The sequence below is a fragment of the Engraulis encrasicolus genome, chromosome 12, assembly GCF_034702125.1.
Source record: "Engraulis encrasicolus isolate BLACKSEA-1 chromosome 12, IST_EnEncr_1.0, whole genome shotgun sequence".
NCBI classification, from domain to species: domain Eukaryota; kingdom Metazoa; phylum Chordata; class Actinopteri; order Clupeiformes; family Engraulidae; genus Engraulis; species Engraulis encrasicolus.
In genome coordinates, this window is record NC_085868.1 from 32,012,045 (window position 1) to 32,019,604 (window position 7,560).

General features: G+C 43.3%; 1 long non-coding RNA gene across 1 annotated transcript; it reads left to right on the plus strand.

Annotated features, from left to right (window-relative positions):
• The first annotated feature begins 251 nt into the window (after window positions 1–251).
• Window positions 252–2,900, plus strand: LOC134460185 (uncharacterized). Its single transcript, XR_010037011.1, has 3 exons — window positions 252–700; window positions 1,310–1,396; window positions 1,911–2,900. It is a non-coding gene; the product is annotated as an uncharacterized LOC134460185 (long non-coding RNA).
• The last annotated feature ends 4,660 nt before the right edge of the window (window positions 2,901–7,560 follow it).

Genomic DNA, 7,560 nt, shown 5'->3' on the forward strand with positions numbered 1-7,560 from the left:
CCCCTGTGCGAGTGGAAGATGTGACTTTGAAGATAGTCATTGTAAAAGGTAGGATTTATGTCCATGTTCAATTGTTTTACACTTTACCCTCTGCTTGAACACTTTACTTACACCAAAGCAAAATGAGGATAAACATATTTTTTAGCCAATTAGCTGTCATTTTCATGTTGGCATGGTGTCAAGTTATTTTGTATTGTATGAAACATGGATATGGTGAAAAATATTTGAATTAACTTTTAATTTCACGCTGTCTTAAGTGGCTGTAGTCACGTTATTTACCAATATTTTTAAATGGTGACAATATTCCCCAGTCTAAAAAGTGGTGAAGATGTACCTGACTTGCTTGCCATAGACAACAAGAAGTGGTGTTTCATGCATGGTGTGGAGTTGCTTGAGGATGCAAAATCATTGGTAATCCAACAACATGCGTCAGTCAACATCTATGCAGTGACATAGGCTATTTGATATGGCAGATTATATTTGGTTGAGGCTACTCTACTCTCCTTGACCCCTGGTCTCAACTTAGGTTTTACAGGAAGTCAGTCAAAGCCATTGTGATGTTAGCCCTCATCTTATCTTGTAATTTCTGTTAAATCAACTCCAGCACTCTAATTATGTGTTTTGTCATAGGTGCAAAAGGCTTGTCTAAGATAAGCTGGCAGTCTACACCGCATGGCCTGCGTTGCTGACATTGAGTTAAGTAAGTATGGTAGATGCTCTTTTTGTCTTATATTTTTATCAATCAGTTTCCCTAAAGTATCTTGCTATTTTGTTTATTATAGGGTTTGGGTATAGGGTATACCATAAACCGTACACACACACACACTCACACACACACACACACACACGCACACACACGCACACACACGCACGCACACGCGCACACACACACACTTCCCTCTACCTATGACCCCCTTTTTTTTTTCTTTTTCCCCCCCTACGCAGAGGCATATATGTTTATGCAAAGGTCACCATTTATGTTATCACTTTATATACACACAAAAAAAAAGAAAATGTCTGCAAGTTGAACCGACAAATGATCAGATGAAAATGTTGACTTGAATAAACTTGCAATAAAGTATTAAAAAAGAGTTAAGTAAGTATGGTGGTACATTATGTCATAACAGATAGTATTTAAGTGTTGATGTATGTCTGTCCTGTAGGATGTCTTTGTGGCTTGACCACAGGTGTTGCCCCACCTGCAGCCCCAGAGATAGAAAGACATAGTGACAAGTCACAGGACAGACAGGAAGCACAACACAACTGGGCCTGACAACCATGTCATTTTCTTGTAATGTGTCTTTGACAGGTTAATGCAGAGTTCCTGTGCCTGACATATACTTGAGGAAGCATCTTGGAGGTTGTCAAGGAGAATGGAGGCATTGCCAGAAGGAAGGTAGGATAACTCATGGCTCCAACAGCTAATGGAAACTGTGGGTCTTTCTCAAATGCTAGGCCAGTGTCCTTCCAAGTGTATCAGCCTAATTAGTCACACCCAGTGATTGGATACTTTTTGATGAACTCTACAGAATATCCAATCACTGGGTGTGACTAATAAAGGGTATCCAACCATTGTGTTTGAGTTGCAAACAATCTAATGAAGTTGGGTATTAGGTATTAGAAGGTCAGACATTAGGTGTGGGAGACGCATGGCCCACCTCTAGGTTCACTGACTCTGAATTTTGAACAGTTCTAATTATGATGTTCACCAACGATCTGCACCCCAATAAAGAGAGCATGCGATAAATGGCACCTGCATATCACTGACAAGCACACTATTAAATGCCCCGTATTAGTGGCCATGGTTGTCATTCACTAGACATCAGCATTTTTACATTAGTGCCATTAAAGCTACATAAAAAGTGTGTGCACAGTGTTAAGCTTTCTGCATTTTCTTTTTCCACCATCAGGACTAGAGTGGCGAAGTGATCCAAAGGCAGACTGCACATCTACGTATATGGTTTGCAAGGAACATCCCGTGCCAGAGACTGTGATACAAGGCATGGAGCTGTACAGTGAACTTGGAGCATCTCTTGTGCATGTGTGATGCTCTTTGGACTCGGTTACCGGTATATACCCTCAATCTCAACTCTGTGGATTTGGATTTACAATGGATTGGAAAATATGCCCAAAAGGTTCAATCACTATAAACTACAGTAAATATGTTGGACACTGGCAATCTCAGGTTCTAAGCCATTGTATAAAAGGACAATCCATCGCATTTCTATGCATACTTTTCTGTGCTGTCCTCTGATCTGAGTTGATGATTTTTTTGTCCTTATCTTAGCTCAGCATGGCATTGAGTATCATTGAGGGGTTTTTTTCTAAGCTTTTTCTATGCAGATTCAAAGAGGAGCACTATAATGAAAGGCGTAATAATGCCTCAGTAGCACTTCATGGACACATTGATATCATAATTAAAAACATTTCTCTCTCCCTCTCCTCCCCCACTTTGGGAAAGAATCAAAGAGTCAAAAGTGCTCCTGTGGGCAGTTAATTCTAAAATGTCCATTCACAAATAACATCTTTTTCATGAATGTCTAAGTAAATAAGTGAGTAAATAGACACATACTGTTCTGTTGAGAGTATGTTTTTCGGCCAGAGATATCTGACTGCATTCAAAATGGTGGATTAACATGCAGAGGACCCCACTATTATTCATTTGCCCAAGCGATTATGACATTACTTAGAATTTGCTGGTGGTTGTAAGCATTCATGAAAAAGATGACATTTCTGAACAGGCCACATAAATTAATGTGGTACAGTACACTGATAATTTCAGGTTTTCTGTTTAATTTCTGTTTAATCATACGATTATATTGTCTAGATTTTGGTGTTTTATTATCGTTTGACTGCATGTTTGTCCAGCTGATGAAATATTAATAAAAGAAATGTTTTGACGTTCTTGTCAAGTATATTTTTCTCATACACCTAAACAAGATATTAATTCTACATGAGAAAATAAGTATTCTAGCTAAGAAAATCAGACTAGTTTTAAGACTTTAAATGAACTGGAAACAAGTAAATTTGCCTTGTTTTAAGCGTATTGTATGCTTGTTTTGAGCAATAATTTCTTGGATGACATCTAATTCTAAGCAATAATGACTAATAAAGGAGAAGAAATTGCTTAAAATAAGAAAAAAAATCTTAACAAGCAACAGAAAAATAAGATTTTTATACTTGTTTCAAGTGTTTTTCTATGCCTACCACTTAGATATTATTTTCTTGTTTTAAGAATTCTTACCAAGTCCAATTTGCTCGCTGCACTGGCAGATTATTTTGCTCAAAATAAGCAATTTTTCACCTAAAACACTATATTTTTTGCTTATTTTTTTAGAGGGCTTTTTTGCAGTGTGTGTCAAGATGCGATACAGAAAATTTCATCTTGTGTGTTGAGTACAGTTGGTAAACATGTCATTCATTTCCAACTCAAAATTAGGACACTGTTTATGTAAATTTATCTCGAAATTTGCCATCCGGCGGGGCGCCCCACAGCAACCTGTAGCCTAGGGGCCCCGGGTCATCTTAATCCGGCCCTGCGTGAATCTCGTTTTCTCTCATTTTCCAGGCTCTCCTCTATGTGCCAGCCCCATCCTCAGCCCTCTCTGCTCTCCTGCCCTGTGCCGCTTCACCTCCAAGCACTGTTGAGGTCTTACATCATCATTACATTCTCAATCTTCTTTTTTTTCCCCTGCTTGTACTTCTTCTTTTTTTTCATCTGCTCCTCAACGACATTTCATATTTGCGAGTTTCGACTTTGAAGTGCGGGAGTTTTTCTTGGCAAGCAGCTGTTCAAAGAGCAAAAAATCTGTGTCTTTGAGTGGAGTAGGGGATGATGTAGATGCTAGCACATCGGCGGCGCTCCTTCAGTTCAGTCTCCTTCCTTTGCAGTCTTCTTCTTTACTCTAACACCGACAACTGCTGCGCTCCACCTCCAAGAAAAAAGACAGAAAAGAATAAAGAAAGCAAAAACTGAACAGGATGGTGTTCTCTGTGTGTGTGTGTGTGTGTGTGTGTGTGTGTGTGTGTGTGTGTGTGTGTGTGTGTGTGTGTGTGTGCGTGTGCATGCGTGCGTGTGTCCAAATCTGAATGTGTGTGTGTGTGTGTGTGTGTGTGTGTGTGTGTGTGTGTGTGTGTGTGTGTGTGGGTGTCTGTCTGTCTGTCTGTGTGTGTGTGTTTGCGTCCATGTGTGTCCAAAGCTGAATGTGCGTGTGTGTGTGTGTGTGTGTGTGTGTGTGTGTGTGTGTGTGTGTGTGTGTGTGTGTGTGTGTGTGTGTGTGTGCGCGTGTGTCTGTCTGTCTGTCCATCTCTCAGTGCCTTGGTGAAGGGTGTGGGATGGAGGAGTGTGGTGGTCATGGGTTTGTTCTGTCTTCACAGGAACAAAACCCTCCACCTAACAAGAGGTTTTCAGGCAGCGGTGGCCAGGGATGGACTGAGGGAGAAATAGGGCCCGGGCACTTTTGGCTTAAATGTGCCCCTCATAATTAGCGGCACAGAACAGAATCACAGGTGGGCCCACACCCTCCTGGGCCCTTTTTTTCAGAAATGTAAAAAACAAATTACATTTCTGAAAATAGGGGCCCATGAGGGTGCAGGGCTCACCAGGAAATGCCCGGTGTGCCAGATGGCCAGTCCAGCCCTGGCGATGGCAAACCCGTCTGAATGCAGCGCGATGGGGAATCCACCTTTAACTCTGCACTGCCCATACGAGAAGCATCTGAAAGGGGGGATGTCAACTAATAAGGACTTGGACAGCAGGGTGCCTCAACGAAGGAAGAAAAAAGAAAACCGGAAAGAACGAATGAAATGTGAAAACAGAGGCATCGACATCATGCCTGCGCACCCACACGAGACGTACTGTACGTACCCACGCACGCACGCACAAATGCATGCACGCACGCACGCATGCACATTCAAGGCATGTCTCCTTCAGGCTCTATGTGTCTTCTTTTTCTCCTTCTTCTTTTTCTTAGTCATCATCATCATCATCATCATCATCATCATCATCTTATTCTTCTTCTTCTTCTCTATTCTCACCCACTTCCCATGTATCCCTCTTCACTGTTTTTCTCCTCTCCTCTTCTCCCCCACCCCCCCCCCCCTCCCCCAGCCGTCCATCTTTCAACCTGCCCTTGCCTGCATGTGTGTGTGTGTGTGTGTGTATGCAGGTGTGTGTGTGTGTGTGTGTGTGTGTGTGTGTGTGTGTGTGTGTGTGTGTGTGTGTGTGTGTGTGTGTGCATGTGCGTGTGTGTCTCTCCCTGTGTGTGTGTGAGTGTGTGTGTGCGTGTGTATGCATGCATGTGCGTGTGTGTGTGTGTGTGTGTGTGTGTGTGTGTGTATGTGTCCATGTGTGTGTGTGTGTGTGTGTGTGTGTATGTCTGCGCTTCCCGGCGCTGCGGTAAATAATTGACTGCTTTCGCCTCCTTCGCCTCCTCCGCTGCCATGGTAACCGTCATGTCCGAGTCTCTCCAGCCCTCCATCAAACCAGCAGCTTTTACGCCACGCCGGTGTGTGTTTGTGTCCCTCCCGGAGCGCAAAGCCAGACGAAAGAACTGAACAAACGAGGCGAATGAACGAGGGAGAAAACGAGAGCAGGAGCAAAGGAGAGCGAGTACGTTCTGCCAGTCAAGCTGGGGGACTCACTCCGCTTAGCTCACTAGTCTCAGTAGCCCCCGTACAGGACTGGCCCAAGCCTATATGGGGCCCTAAGCAAAATTTCATACGGGGTCCCCCATATCACCACCTACTCAGCATCAGGTCCTTCATACCCCTGCTACAGGCTACAAAATGTCTGTAACAAACTGTAGCCTTCCTTGATTTTTGCTGCTCACAGGGGGCCCCTGGTAGCACGGGGGCCCTAAGCCACCACTTAGTTCGCTTATGCCTTGGGCTGGCCCTGCCCCCGTACTACTGCGGGTGTGATCATACATGCGCCACACCACTCTGGCCGACTGGTACTGCACATGGGGGGTTAATTGACAGCGGAAACAGAGTCATTGGTTGATTTTTTTGTTTGTTTTTACACCAGGGTGGTGATGGGTGATAGTGATGGGTTTTTCATCCTGTGAACATAACCTACCCTACCACCAACCCTCCTGCACCTACCTCCACCCTGTCACCGATTCCACCCTTTCTTAGCTGTTTTCTTCCACGGCTCCATTGGATTCAACAACATGCCTTGCACTGACACTGACAGGATGCCTTTAATCCCCAGAGGCTGTTTTTCTTTAGCACTAGGCTCGTGATAATTGATGGATGGTGATGTTTTTTTTTCTCTGTTAACACCACCTATCCGTAACCTCTGCAATCTACATACTTTTTTCTTCTCTAAATTCTGCGGTCTACCATAGCGCCGTTGGTTTCCACAGAATACACTAACACTGCACTCACCACCAACAGGTTACTGTTTTTCCCTTTATTTTTGAGAGGACAGTGGAGGAGAAACAGGAAATGAGTGGGGAGAGACGGAGAAGGGTCAGCAAATGACCCAGGCCGAGATCGAACCGGCATATCAACCCAGTGCCCTCCCGATAGACCATGGCAGGGCCAACAGGTTGCTTTTAATTTTCTCTTTCTACTGTATAGGTCTTTCGGACTGAAGACCACTCTACCATCTCACAACATCTACCCATCTGGGGCTATCAGAGCTGGGGCCTGTCTGTGATATTTATTAGCAGTATTCTGTGTTTACTCTTTCAAAAGCATGATCACAACCCAAACTACCCAAATGACCCTGTTCAAAAGTTTACATACCCTAGTTTCTGATGCTGAATATGGCCCTGTTTAACATCAGGGGCCGCTCTAAATTGTTTGTGGTAGTTGTGGATAAGGCTCTTAATGTTCTCTGATGACAAAACAGCACATTCTTCCTGGCAGAATGGTTGTTTCCTATAATATCTTTGGGTGTCTTGCTGGAACCTCACATTTGAGGTTTCCCCTGAGTGGCTCAATGATGTTGAGATCAGAAGAGTGAGACGGTCGCACAAAAACTTCATTTTATTCTTTCTGAAGCTAATGACGGGTTGATTTGGCTTTCTGTGCTGAAATATTGGCATGTTGGCATGTCCAACAATGAACAATGTGCAGATTCAAGGCTGATGAGTGTCAATTTTCCTCCAGTATTTTTCACGGGGCAATGTATTCATCATTCTGTGAGTACGGACCAAAAGTGTAGTGCATTTGTAACTCAAATGTCCCCATGACATCAGTGGTCCATGACCATGTTTCACAGAAGGGATGGTGTAACTTTCATCATAGGCTCCGTTGACTGTTCTCCAAATGGTACTGTTAATAGTGGCTGAAAAAAGTTCCATATTGATCTAATTTTTCCAAATGACTTTGTTAGATGCATTCTGATGCTTCTCACTATGCTTTTTATTGTATCATATGCAAAATAACATGTTTGCGTTTTTGTAGTAATGGCTTTCTCCTGGCAACCCCCAACAGCCCATCTTTCCTCAAGTGCCTCTTTCCTGTACAGTTTAAAACATTTTTTCATGTTGTCCTACATTTCACCTGAAGTTATTTTTTTGGTTGTCCTATGCCTCCTGAACAATTTCC